We start from the raw sequence: 12,854 nt of genomic DNA on the forward strand, positions 1-12,854 counted from the left end.
ATGAACATATTTTATCTTTGATGCTCCATTCTGATTTATGCCATATACAGTTTTAAAGTACACTTAAGATTGACTTTCTGCTTTTTTATTGTCTGTCTGTATGAAGTCCACAAGATTAAGGAGATCATTTGGGTGATTATTGTTTGAAGATGCATGTGGAATTCTGTAAAAACATTGTTTTCTTAATATTCCACATTAGATTATCACATAAATTATTTTTATTTTGCTTGTTTATATCATTTTCTTTAAAAAATATTAATAGACTTTATTTTTAGAGCAGTTTTATATTAACAGAAAAATTGAGTGGAAAATACAGTTCCCTTATATCTTCTCATCACTCTCCTCCACACACCTTTTCACACACATACCTTGCATTAGTGTAGTGTATTTGTTACAATGGAGGAACCAATATTGATACATTACTGTAGCCCACAGTACTTTGAAGTTCACTGTTGTGTTATACATTCTATGGGTTTGTACAAATGTATAATAATGTGTATCTATCATTGTTGTAGCATACAGAATAGTTTCACTGCCCTAAAAATCTCCCGTACCCCCTCTGTTAGTGTTCCTCTTCTTCTTCTTAAACCCCTCTTAACCAACGATCGTTTACGTCTCCACAGTTTTGCCTTTCCCAGAATGTCATATAATTGGATTAATGCAGTATACAGCATTTTCTGTTTAGATTCCTTCACTTAGCAATATACATTTAAGGTTCCTCCACATCTGTTCAGGGCTTGATAGCTCAGTTCTTTTTATCACTGAGTATTCCATTGTCTGGATGTACCACAGTTTATTTATCCATTCCCCTATTGCAGGACATCTTGGTTGCTTCTAAGTATTTTTAATAACATATAAAGCTTCTATAAACATTCATGTCCCGATTTTTATGTGGACATATGTTTGCAGCACATTTGGGTAAACACCAATCAGCACAATCCATGGATAGTATTATAGTAAGAAGAATAAAGTAAGAATTTAGCTTGTAGCAAATTGCCAAAATACCTTTCAATGTGTCTGCATAATTTCTCATCCCCAAGAGCGATGAATGAGAATTTCAACTGCTTCACATACTGACCAGATTTATTGTTCTCAATGGTTTGGGTTTTAGCCATTTTAATAGATATGTAATGGTACCCTGTTGTTTTAATTTTCAAACCCTTAATATATGATGTTTGCTATCTTTTCATATGCTCATTTGGAATCTGAAAAAGATGCCAAATCTTTTGGTGAGGTGTCTCTTTAGATCTCTTGCCCATTTATTGAGTTGTAGATTTTTTTCTTATTGTGGAGTTTTAGGAGGGTTTTCTTTGAACTATATATTTTTAATACTGGCTCTTATCAGGTACCTGTTTTGAAAACATCTTCCACTTTGTGACCAACCTTTTTATTCTCTTAACAATGTCTTTTATAAAGAAGTTTTTCACTTAAATGAAATCTACTTTATCAATATTTTGGTCAAGGATCATTTTTTGGTGTTAAATCTAAAAGAAAAATCATCCAAGCCAAGGTCAACTATATTTTTTCTGATGTTATTGTTTAAAAGTTTTATATTTTACACTTAGGTTTATGATCTAATTTGAGTGAAATTTTCTGAAAGGTGTAAGGTCTTGTTTCATTGTTTTCTTTTTTGTTGTTGTTGTTGTTCTATCACCATTTGTTGAAAAAGACTATCTCTACTGAATTGCCTTGTTCCTTTGTCAAAGATCAGTTGACTATTTGTGTGGATGTATTTCAGGATTATCTTTATTGCATTGATCCATTTATATATCCCTTGACAATTATACACTGTCTTAAATAGTAAAGCTTTATTGGAAGTCTTGAAGTTGGGTAATATCAGTCCTCTAAATTAATTTTTAGCATTGTGTTGACTGTTCTGGGTCTTATCTCTTTTCATATAAACTTTAGAATCATTTTGTCCATGTCCTCAGAATAATTTTCTTGTAATATATAGATCAGTTTGGTAAGAACTAACATCTTGATAATATTTAACCTTCCTATTTATGTACATGCTCTAACTCTTTTTATTTATGTGAAGTTTCTTTGATTTCTGTCATCAGAGTTTTGTACTTTTTTCACATAAATCTTGTACATATATTTTTAGATTGATACTTAAGTGTTTCACATACTTTTGGTGCTAATATAAGTGTATTGTGTTTCTAATTTCAATTTCTATGTTTTCATTGCTGGTATATAAGATAACAATTGACTTTTGTATCTTAGTCCTGTATCCTGCAACCTTATTATAATTACTTACTAGTTTTAGGAGGCTTTTTCATTGTTGTGGCTGATTCTTTGGGATTATCTGTATAGACAACTATATCATTTGCAAACAAAGAGAGTTTCTTTTCTCCCTTTTCAATCTCTATACCTTTTATTTCCTTTTTTTGTTGTTGTATTATCTAGGACTTCTATTATGGTATAAAATAGGAGTGCCCATTCCTAATCTTAACAGGAAAGCATCTGGTTTCCCACCATTAAATATGATGTTAACTGTAGGATTTGTATAGATGTTTTTTATCCCATTGAAGAAGTCACCCTCTATTCCTAGTTTGCTGATAATTTTTATCATGTATCAGTGTTAGTTTTTGTCAAATACCTTTTTCTGTATGTGTAGATAGGATTATATGATTTTTAAAACAAATTCTCACCTGAGGATACCTAGGATATGCTTATTGAATTCAGGAAGAAAGGGAGAGGAAGCGGGGGAGGGCGGGAGGTGGGGGGGCAGGGAGAGAGAAGGGGAGAGAAGCCAATATGAGACAGAAACATTTATTGGTTGCCTCCTGTATAATCCCTGACCAGTGACCAAACCCACAACTTTCGGGTATATAGAACAATACTCCAACCAACTGAGCCACTTGTTCAGGCCATGATTTTTTTTTCTTTAGTCTGTTGATATGAATTTTGAACAAGCTTTGCATACCTGGAATAAATCACACTTGCTTGAGATAAATTATATATTTTTTACTTACTGATTTTAGTGAGGGGGTCAGAGAGAAAAATAGAGAAACATTGATTTGTTGTTTCATTTATTTATGGACTAATTGGTTGATTCTTGTGTGTGCCCTGAATTTGGATTGAACCTACAGCCTTGGCATACTGGGGTGATGTTCTAACCAATGAGCTAGCCTCCCAGGGTGAGGTGTATTTTTTAATATATATTATTTGCTAATGTTTTGTTGATATTTTTTCATACATATTCATGAGAACTATCAGTCTTAATTTTCCTTTCTTGTAATGTCTTTTTCAGTTTTGGTATTACTGAACGTTTGGTATTACATGAGGCATTACACTGGCCTCATAAAATGGATCGGGAATTATGTCCTCTGCTTTGATTTTCTGAAATAAGTTGTAGAGAATTAGGATTTTTTGTCTTGAATGTTTGGTGAAATTTAACAGGGAACCCATCTGGTCCTGATGCTTTATGTTTTGGCAGGTTATTAATTATTGATTCCATTTCTTTAATACTGTAGATCTATTCAGATTGTAGATTTCTCCTTCTGTGAGTTTTAGCAAAGTGTGTCATTTAAGGAACTGATTTATTCACCTAAGTTATCAAATTTGTGGGCATAGATTTATTTATAATATGCCTTTATTGTCCTAATGTCCAATGGGTCATTAGTGATGACTCCTCTTTCATTACTGATGTTAGTATGTTATATCTTCTCTCTCTTTTTTCTCTTAGTTAACCTATCCAGAGGTTCATCAATTTTATTGAACTTTTCAAAGAACCAGCTTTTGATTTCAGTTAGTTTTTAAATTTATTTTTGTTTCCAATTTTATTTCAGCTCAATTTTTATTATTTAATTCTGCTTACTTTGAATTTAATTTGCTGTTCTTTCTTTAGTTTCCTAAAGGAAGTTTAGGTTATTGATTTTAGATATATATTCTTTTCTAATACGCAAACTGACTACCACACATTTTCCTCTTAGCACTGCTTTCACTACATTCCACAAATTTTAATTTTGGTTTAGTTCAAAATATTGTTTAATTTCTGGCATGTTTTCTCCAGTCTATGCATTATTTAAAAGTGTGTTGTTTAAACTTCAAGTATTTGGGGCATTCTTCAGCCATCTTTCTGTTATTTATTTGTAGTTTAACACCATTGTTCCCTGAAAGCATAGTTTGTATAATTTTTATTCTTTTAGACTTGTTAAGGTGTGATTTATAGCCCAGAAATGTCATCTGTCTCAGTGAATGTGCTGTGTAAGCTTGAGAGAAGGTGCATTCTTCTTCGTTGGGTGACAAATTCCATAAATGCCAATTACATCCAGTTGATTAACGGTGCTGTTTGGTTCAACTGTGTCCTTACTGATTCTTTGCCTGTTGGATCTGCCCATTACCCATAGAGGACTGTTGAAGTTTCCAGCTATGATATCATCTGTTCCTTTTGCAGTTCTATCTGTTGTTGGGCATATACACATTCAAGGATTTCTATGTCTTTTTTGGAGAGTTGTGCTGCTATGAACATTGGGGTCCATAGGTTCTTTTGAATTGGAGTTTTGGGATTCTTAGGGTATAGTCCCAGCAGGGGAATCACTGGATCAAAAGGCAGTTCCATTTTCAGCTTTTTGAGGAAATTCCACACTGCTTTCCACAATGGCTGCACCAGTCTGCATTCCCACCAACAGTGGACTAGGGTTCCCTTTTCTCCATAGCCTCGCCAGCACCTGTTGTTTGTGGATCTGTTTATGATGGCCATTCTGACCGGTGTGAGGTGGTACCTCATGGTGGTTTTGATCTGCATTTCTCTGATGGCTAGTGATGCCGAGCATCCTTTCAAATGCCTCTGGGCTCTCTGTATCTCTTCCTTGGAAAAGCGTCTACCCAGGTCCTTTGCCCATTTTTTGATTGGATCGTTTGTTTTCTTGGAGTGGAGTTGAGCGAGTTCTTTATATATTTTGGAGATCAAACCTCTGTCTGATGGAGAATTGACCGGTTTACTGTTATGTAATACCTCCTTTTATGCCTGATAATATTTCTTGCTCTAAAATCTGCTCTGTCTGGAATTAATATAACTACTCCTACATTCTTTTGATTACTGCTGCTATGGTATATCTTTTTCTATCCCTTTAGTTTTTAATCTATCTGTGTCTTTATATTTAGTTCAAGAATCTTGTACATAACATAAAATTGGACCTTGTTTATTTACTCTAAGAGTCTCAGTCCCTTAATTGATATATTTATGTCATTGACACTTAAAATGATTATTGATATATTTGAATTAATATCCTCCACATTTATTATTGTTTTCCAATTCATTACCTTTATTCTTTGTTTCATTATTGACTTCTAATTTTCATCTTTTTTATTTTAATTGAACATTTTATCTTATGTCATTTTGTTTCCTCTTTTAGCATATCAATTATACTTTTTCTTCACCTGTTTCAATGATTACCTTAGAATTTACAATGTAAATTTACAAGTAGTCCAAACCCACTTTGAAGTAACACTATACCACTATACACATAGTGCAAGTACCTTATAGCAGAGTATTCTTAGTCCCTTGTTCCCATCCCTTATAACATTGTGATATTAGTTTCACTTGCCCAAAATCAGAAGTCACTGAATACATTGTTATTATAATTTTGAACAAATTATTATTTATTAGGTCAATTATTAAAAAAATAAAATATTTTATTTTACCTTCATTTATTCTTCAATAGGCCTTCTCTATTCATGTAGATCTAAATTTCTGACCTACATGTATTTTTTTTTTCTTTGAAGACCTTCTCTTAACATTTCTTGCAAGGCAAATTCCCTCAATATTTTTTTTTTGAGATGTCATTATTTCTCCACATTTAAAATGTAATTTTAAAATTGTTTAAATCTTTAAAAGATACTATCACTGGAATTTCAATTTGTGGGTCTTTTTAATTCAACACTCTACTTTCTTTTTGCTTGAATGGTTTCTGAAAAGAAATCTGATGTAATTCTTATCCTTTCTTCTGTATACATAAGGTATTTTTCCACCACACACCCTGTACCCCAGGTTCTTCTAAGATTTTCCTCTTTGTTCTTCATTTTGTGCAGTTTGAATGTAGTATACTCAGGTGTAGTTTTAATTTTTTTAATTTTTATGTTATGTTATGCTATGCTATGTTTTATATATATGTGTGTGTGTGTGTGTGTGTGTGTGTGTGTGTGTGTGTGTATTTATCCTGTGCTTGGTTTTCCCTGAGCTTTCTGGATCTGTGGTTTGGTTGTTTGTATGAATTTTGGAAAATTCCTACTTACGGTTATTTCTGTTTTGTTTTGTTTTTTTTTCTTTTTCTTCTCATATTCCCATTAAATGTTACACCACTTGTAATTGTCCTATAGTTCTTGGGTATTCTGCTATGTCTTTTTAATGTTTTTCCTTTACATTTCAGTTTTGGAAGTTCCTATTGACATTTTCTCCAAGCTCAGTGATTTCTTTCCTTGGATCTTTTCAGTCTATTTATTAGCCCATCAAAGGGAATTTTTTATTTCCATTTCAGTGTTTTGATTTTTATTATTTCCTTTTGATCCTATCATCGAATTTAGATCTCTCTACTCATATCTTTGGTTGCACAGTGTCTATTTTTTACATTAGAGCCTTTAGCATATTAACCATACCTTTTGAAAAATTTCCAGTATGACAATACCAAAATTTGTGCTATATTTTAGCCTGAATTTGATGCTTGCTGTTTTCAAATTGTGTGTTTTAACTGAGATAGATAGGTTTTTAGTGTGAGATTTTTATTTGGCTAGGATTAGGCTATGTTTGCTTTAGCTATAGGTGTTAAGGCTAAAATGTTTATTTCTCTGGTATTCTTTTTTTTTCTCTTTCTTTTTTCTTTCTTATTGTCTTTAGGTTTCCTTAGAGAATTCTTCCTAAATGAGGTCAGGGACATGCAGCTCTTTCTGTTGTAATTCTGTTATTGTACAGGAGCCTTAGTAATGATATGCTAAATTTTAAGGAGAGGAGAAGCATTTTATAGTCCTATGATTAGGCATTAATCTTTTATTGAACCTGTGCCCTGGGATATGGCCTTCACACATACTTCTTAGTCCTCCCTTCCCCCTTACATAGTACAGAAAGTCTAGAGGGGGCTGGAATTGGGTGTTTTTCCTTTCCCCATGTCACTTTTGCTATGGTAAAATCTTAGTTGGTTAGGTTTTGGTAAAATAGTTTGAGGGCAGGCCTTTTTACGAAGAATTCTCTGGATATATTTCAAAATGGCTGGTTTTCCCCTTCCCTGCTGGAAGCATGTGAGTTTTTTTCTCTTCACTGTGTGAACCTGGTAGTACTTGGAAAGGTAATACTCATGAAAATATGAGATGTCTACTAGGACCCCCTTGCCCAGAGTTTTTAACTAAAATGCTTGTCTACTAGAAATTTTTCAATCACATTTAAGGATTCCTATACTGGTACTGATTCCTGTGGCAGCTCTCTGCCTGGGCTCCTCCTCAAGTCATTTTTGATTCTCTGCGTCCACCTGTCTGTCTCTCCAATTTTGAAGACAGACATCTGCCCTGTGATTAAAATTTTCCGAGAGATCTAAAAAAGTTGTTAATTTTCTGTTTGTTTGGCCTTTTTCATTGGTTTTTGAGAACTGCAGCAACACCTTCCAAGCTGAAATGGAAGTCAGAAATCACCATGTTCTCTTCGAGTTCTAGGCAGCATTTTGAACCAAAGCAACTATTTTTTTCCTTACATTGTCAGAAAATCTATACTATTCATTTAATTCAGTCATCAAAACATTACAGAATTACTCACATGCTATCATGAAATGATTAGGTTACTAGGAAAATACAGCGTTCAATGGAAACATTTCTATTTACCTCCCACTAAAGTAAAAAAAACAAACAAACAAAATTATTCTTGTCATCTGTGAGGCTGTGTTGCTGACACAGTTGTCTCATTTCTGTCCAGCCTGATAACTATGAACTATGTGGGCATAGTCAATCAAGAGTTTTGCTAAAGAGGCTACTCTATCCCTGAAAAGTACACTTTTTTTGTGGATCTGATACATTTTGGAAAACATTGTTATTTTTGTGTGTCTTTTGACTTCTAGGAGAAACTTCAAGTTTCCCTTAGTCATTAAAAAAGTCCTCAAGTGAGGATTCCTTTTACTCTGTACTTATATCTATCATGAGATCACTTTCCTTTTGGTAGACTCTATAAGACTGCAGGGACAAATGGCATTTTGTTCTCTCTCTCTCTCTCTTTTTTCTTTATTATGGCAATGGCTGTTTATCATATCATTTATAATAGGAGGTCCCTGCCTTTACTTCTGTAATGAAAGCTCTTCCTAGTGCCTTTCTGGGAAGTCATGTTATCAATCTAGGACACCATAGAACTTTAATTAATGCCCCTTACTAGCTATCCCATTGATTACCGTAAATTTTGATATTCACCTCAAGCAATTTTCCTTTCAAGTTATATTAGCAATGTGGTAGGTGGTTGTATTATTCTTGGTGCCACTCTGCTTCCTAATCATTGATTTGTCTATTGGTTTTAAAGATCTTTTGTTTTTAATTGTCTCATTGCATATCCTATTTTTTCTCTTTTACTTTAACACGGGTTTCTCTGAGATCCTATTTTTACATTTTAAAGTAGTTTTTCTACAGCCTGTTCATCATTCTTTCTCAGATATCAGTCATGCTGTTATTGAATTTTTATAATACCTTAAAATAATAAAATGAAATAGTCTTCTATATTGTTTTTTTTCACTTTTTTAAAAGTACAAGTAGATCTGAATTATGAAATCTGATCTGTAGACTAGACAGTTTATATGAGTACAAAACTGATTCAATTTATTGTTTGTGTGAATAAAATTCAGATGAATTTTATGGATTTTACTCTTATTTTAACATAGAGGAATATTTGGCATTGGCAGTCTTTTAAGAACTGTGATAATTTGGTACAAGTGAAACATACCTTAAATTCTCAGGCCACTATAATGATTTACCCTGAAAGGAGTTCCTGAAAGATAATAAATTTTAACTCTATAAAAGAAACATCATTGCTAAAGCTCAAATATTATTGTTTGTTTTTTATCTCTATCACCAAAGTAGATGTGGAAAGAAATTTTCTATTCCCATCCCTATAAAAACATAAACAAATGCAGGCCCCAAACAAAAATAAGTCATAACTTGTGTTTTGAAATGTTAGAGAATATTTTGTTGTTTTTGTTGTGTTGGTGGGAATGGAACATTTTTTCTTTTTTTGGTCCAGTTTTTTTCAGCTTTAGATTTTATTTTCCTTTTCTTATCTTTAATTAAAAAATATATTAAACAGCATGTTTCTAAAAGTCAAAATTATACAAAATTTCAGATTTAAAGAATTATTACTCTCTCCTAAACACCTGCATTCTATGTCTTCTGCCTGCCCCTTGTAGATAATGAATAATTTTTTCAGTTTTTCCTTGGTGTTTCTTTATATTTTCTCATTTTAACTTTTTTTTACACAAAGGATAGAATAATAACATATTCTCTTTTGCATTTTTTACTTAATATTATCTTTGAGAAATTACTCTATATCAGTTATTCAAGGTCTTCCTCTTTCCTTTTGTATATTTGTACAGTACTTCATCGAATGTGTATACCACAGCTGATTTAAAAAAAAAACTCCTATGCTTGAATATATAAATAGTTTCCAGCATTTTTTAATTACAAATAATTCTTTAATGAATAACCTTTTGCTCATAATTTGCATGTTTTTGCAATTGTATTCTCAAAATAAATTCCTGGAAACATGATTGCTTGGTAAAGGATAATGCATACGAATTTTATTGGATACTGCCAAATTCTCATTCATGGGAGTTATGCCATATTGCATTGTCATAAAAAAAAAAACTTACTAAGAGTGTTCTATCAGCTTTTGCATTTTTTTGCCAACCTGAAATATGAGAAATGGTATCATAACAGAGTTTTAATTTCCATTTATATTATATGTATGAATTTGAACATTTACCCATGTACTTAAGGTCCATACTTACAGATCATTCGATGAATTGTCTGTTTATCTTGTTTGCCTGTATTCCTGATGGAAGTTTTGTCTTTTCTCTTATTTTCAAATCTTTGTAGTTAGGGATATTAGCCCTGTATCTCTCATGCATCTCTCATGCATGCTCTCATGTTCTATCTCAGTTGGCAGTCTGTGTTTTGACTTTGTTTTGGGGGATTTTTGTTATGCAAAAATTGTCTTCACTATATGTAATTGTATATATATCACATTTTATTCATCCATTTATTTTTAAGTGAACACTTAGGTTGTTTCCATGGTTTTGCTATTATAAATAATGCTACAATGAACATGGGTATGCATATATGAGGTCTGTCCAGAAGGTATCTAGCCATTTATTATGAAAAATAGAGACATTTATTGAAGATACCAGTTACACAAAACATTGTACATAGGACAGTGATGCCTCAGTCCCCTTCAAAGTAGGCACCTTAGGACCTCACACAGTTTTCCCAGTCACCATCAGGTACCCCATCTTATTTTCCTGAATCTCATTGATGGTCTGAAGTCTCTTCCGATTCAAAGATAATTTTAGTTTTGGGAAAAGCCAGAAGTCACAGGGCACCAAATCTGGACTATAGAGGGGATGAGTCACCTGAGTGATTTAACTTCTCACCAAAAATCTCTGAACAAGATGTTATGCACGAGTGGGCACATTCATCTAAATAGTTTATGCAGAAGAATGTTCAAGCTAAATGCAAAATTTGATGCAGATTTGTTGCTTTACTCAGTCATTTGGAATGCAACAGCCACACAGTACACATGCTTACTCCATGGAGTCTACCACCCTCACTGACTAGTACAGTGAAGTCATCATTGTTCATGCATGTGCATTCCAGTCCACTCTCCTTGGCTGCCAGATCACATGGATGCCATACAAACGATTCCCATTATACTAACAATGGTTAGACATTTTCTGGACAGACCTCACATATTTTTTAAATTAGTGTTTTTCTTTTCTTTGAACAAATACCCAGGATTGGAATTGGTAAATCATGTGGTTGTTCTATTTTTAATTTTTTTGAGTAACCTACATACTCTTTTCCATAGTGGCTGCACCATTTTACATTCTCACCAATATTGCACTACGGATTCCTTTTCTCCAACACTTGTTATTTCTTGTCTTTTTGAAAATAGACATTCAAACAGGTGTGGGGTGGTATCTCATTTGCCTTTTCCTGATGATTAGTGACATTGAGCATCTTTTCATGTACCTGTTAGCCATCTAAATGTTTGTTTTTTTGCTACTGAGTTCACCAGTTCTTTTTATATTTTGGATATTAGCCCCTTATTGAGCTTATTGACTATATGACTTGACAATATTTTCTCCTATTTGGTAGGCTGCCTTTATTTTGTTGATTATTTGTTTTGTTCTGCATAAGAAGTTTGATGTAATTCCATTTGTTTACTTTTGCTTTCTTTGCTTTTGGTGTCAAATAAAAAAAATCATTGTCTAGACCTGTGTCAAGAAGTTTATAGCCTATGCCTTCTCTTAGGAGTTTTACAGTTCAAGGTCTTACATTAAAGTCTTTAATACATTCTGAGTATATTTTTGTATATGATATAAAACAATGGTCCAGTTTCATTCCATTGCATCTAACTGTTAGTTTTCCTAACATCATTTATTGAAGAGGCTGTCCTTTTCCCACTATGTATTTTTGGATCTGTTGTCATAAATGAATGATTAAATGTGCATGTTTATTTCTGGGCTCTCTATTCTGTTGCATTAATCTGTGTGTATGTTTTTATCTGTTACTATACTGTTTTGATTAGTATAGCCTTGTAGTATAGTATGAATAAAAGAGCACGATGACTCTAACTTTGTTCTTCTCTCTGAACATTGCTTTAGCTATTTGGGGTCTTTTGTGGTTTCATACAAATATTAAAATGATTATTTTTACTTCTGTGAAAAATGCTATTGGAATTTTGATAGGTTTTATGTTGAATCTGTAGATTATTTTGCATAGTATATAATTAATTTATCTTTATGTGCATTAACATACAGGCTTAGAATTATTGGTTTTTATCTGATCATTGCTTTAAACAGATCCCACAGATTCTTAACAGTGTTTTTATTATCATCATTTTATTTTAAAAATTCTATAAATTCTTTTTGTATTTTCCCTTTCACCCAAGAGTTAGTTGATACAAGGTGTTTTAATTTCCAGATAAGAAAGACATTTTGTTTTTCTATTGTTTGCTTTATTATTAAGTTTTAGTTTTATTGCACTGTAAACACATTGCAGTTTGTAATATTTCTACTTTATAGAAACTATAGATATTTTCTTTGTGTTATAATCTATAATAACTAAGAATGTTCTGTGTTCAGTTATGAAGAAGGTATATTCTACATTATAAGCTTCTAATCTATTACTGTGTTATATCACTTTTAAATGACTCCCACTTATAGCCTATAACCTTATTCTACTTTCTCATTTTTTTTCCTATTCCATATCTCTTTATCTTCTAGGTGAATTATTTCTACTTGTCAGGACATACAATGTTTATATGTTATTCTTATACCATGACCCCATTCTCATTGTAGTCTTAGATTTATAGTTAATATATATTAAATAATGAAGTTTAGTCTTTTTACAAAAGCTTTCCAGATTGCATTTGGTCAGATAAAACTCAAGTTTTGTCAAATTCCTATGGAAAAACCACAATTTGCATTATATCCTAAATTTGGCAGATTAAAAACTATTTTAAGAGCAACTTAGCAGGATATAATATTCTCACTTCACAATTTCTTATTTTTTTTTTTTGAAAATTGCTGCTCTACTGTAGCTTTGATTTCTATGTTGTTTTTGAAAAGTCTGTTTGCAGTTAAATTTTGTTTTTGGTCTTTGGAACTTATCTC

The 12,854-nt window shown here is 32.3% G+C and overlaps 1 protein-coding gene across 1 annotated transcript in view; it reads left to right on the plus strand.

Moving 5' to 3' along the window:
- The window catches only part of THSD7B (thrombospondin type 1 domain containing 7B), a 774,554-nt gene that overhangs the window by 179,837 nt on the left and 581,863 nt on the right, over window positions 1-12,854 (plus strand). The window lies entirely within an intron of this gene.

Source organism: Pteronotus mesoamericanus, unplaced genomic scaffold (genome assembly GCF_021234165.1).
Source record: "Pteronotus mesoamericanus isolate MK-2021 breed Mesoamerican mustached bat unplaced genomic scaffold, CSHL_Meso_final scaffold_651, whole genome shotgun sequence".
Taxonomy (NCBI): domain Eukaryota; kingdom Metazoa; phylum Chordata; class Mammalia; order Chiroptera; family Mormoopidae; genus Pteronotus; species Pteronotus mesoamericanus.